The following is a 2296-nucleotide window of genomic DNA, read 5'->3' as shown; positions in this document are numbered from 1 at the left end:
TATATATATGTATATATATATGTGTGTATATATATATGTATATATGTATATATATATGTGTGTATATATATATGTATATATGTATATATATGTGTGTGTATATATATGTATATATATGTGTGTGTATATATATATGTATATATATGTGTGTGTATATATATGTGTGTGTGTATATATATATATATTTTTTTTTATTTTAGTGGAAATGAGATTTTTTGGTCAGCATAGTTTTACCACTGATGAAAACATTCTTGCATTGTATTGCATTTCCCTTTTCATTTCAATTATCTAAGTGCTTAATTTTATCTAAGTGATCTACTTTATTAAGTCCTCAAAACAACCATTTCAGGTCAGTATTGTTATTCCCCTAATTACACAAAAGAGGAAACTGATGTTCAGAGAAGTCAAATAACTTGTCAGAAGTCACAGAAAATGAGTGGGAGCGCCAGGATTCAAAGGCAAGCTGCCCAGCTCCTGAGCTCCTACTCTTGGTCGCTATTCATTTACATATACAATGCCATGTTTTGAAAACTATATAAATTCTCACTGTGAATTATTATACAAAGATTTATCATTAGTCTTATTTTGCATGTTCTCCAAATACTGGGCATAATTAGTTAATATGTTCATCCCCACTGAGAGAGAATGCTAAACATCACAACTGTCAAATTTTAGGTTGATGATCAGAGTATGAAATGCAGTTATACAAATATTCTACAGTGACTAGAAAATATTTGTCATCTTCTGCATCTTTAGGACTTCTCCCTTGGGATTATCTTCACTATTAACTTCTCTCTTTTTATTTTTTTTCACATCCCCTCAATGGAAGGCAATATACTTAGCAGGTAAGAATATGGGCTCTGAAGGGGGAGGTCAGGCTTCCTAAAGGCTGTTTTCTCAGTGAAGTGTTATTCAAGGTCTAGATGCTGGATAAGTCATTTAACCCCTCCTACCCTCTGTTTTCTCATTCTGAATAATGAGGATAGTGGTAACTACCCCATCAGGTTGTTGTAAGAATCTATTAAAATAATGCATATGGAGTGCTTGACACAGAGCCTGCCTCGTAATCTAATCTCATCACGGATACTCGAATAAGAGTTGCTGTTATCACCATTATTATCACTATCAGAAACAGTCTGAGGTTTATTAATAAAACAAATATTCATGAATGGGTCTAGTGAAAAACGCAGATATACTCTTAATAACTTAGCAAATGTATAGATTATTGTGGGAGACTCTTGAAGGGATAAAATCATAAGGAAGACGCGGCTTCTATTTCAGAGAGCTATTTTGTACCAGAGTAGGTGACTGATCAAGTTGGTTACAGTCAAGTTGTAACACTAAAACTATAATTGTCTGGCATTGGGCTGACTCTGGAGGTAGGTGGGGGCAGTGGTGGGGGGTGAGGCGCCTGTTTAAGCAGCAGCAGCCCTGGTGCAATAGGCAGGCCACTTGCAGATTCTCCCTTGAGTGATCCTGTAACTGCTCCTGTTACTCTGTAATCGCACTGGGTATGTGCTTCCCATAGGATCAGGCATGCAAAGGCAAGTCTCCACATTGGCTCATCTACCTTGTCTCTCCCGTCTCGTCTGGAATAATCCTACTTCATGTTTTGCTTCAGCATCTAAGAAGATCTGTTGTCGATGTGGAAAAACATATGGTGTGACTCCCTCAGGTTGACACAGCAGGGTAGAAGAGTGTAACTACCACGTTGGCCAAGTGTTGAATCATAAAGGCAAGTATTTGGTAGTTCTGTTTGGTTTGACAAGCCAGTGCCACAGCTGTTCAGAAAAAAGTGGGATGAAGTATTAAGTTCAATATGTTTGTTCAGTACAGTTCAATAAAGAAAAAACTGTGTCAACTCTAAAACCTTTATTACAGATACCTACTTCTGATCACCACTTGTCTTACTCTTGCAGCTCATTGGCTCAAGAAGCCTCAGCCTATGACAATTTTTCTGCCTTTTTTTTTTTTTTTAAGACCTCAAGTCAATCAGCTGCCTCCTGACGTTGCCCTTTCCACATGCCAGCATTGCAGTAGTTTTTTTTGTTTGCTAATTGCTTCAGTTCCTTGCAGGTGACCTTGCCTAATACTTTACTGAGAAAACAAAGCCTTTGGGAAATAACACCCTGATCTTCCCTCCCAGTAGATGCACCAACATCTGCTGCTCTCTGGAGTCACGATAGAGGAAGCATCCGTGTTCCCGTCACAGTTCCTCTCCATGTGCTCTGCATCCTGTCCTCCTGCACCTACTCAGGGACTCACCAGACTCCCCTTCTCTATAAGATCAGCATGT

Source organism: Rhinopithecus bieti, unplaced genomic scaffold (assembly GCF_001698545.2).
Source record: "Rhinopithecus bieti isolate Rb0 unplaced genomic scaffold, ASM169854v2 scaffold_2572, whole genome shotgun sequence".
In the NCBI taxonomy this organism is placed as follows: Eukaryota; Metazoa; Chordata; class Mammalia; order Primates; family Cercopithecidae; genus Rhinopithecus; species Rhinopithecus bieti.
This window is presented reverse-complemented; position numbering follows the sequence as displayed.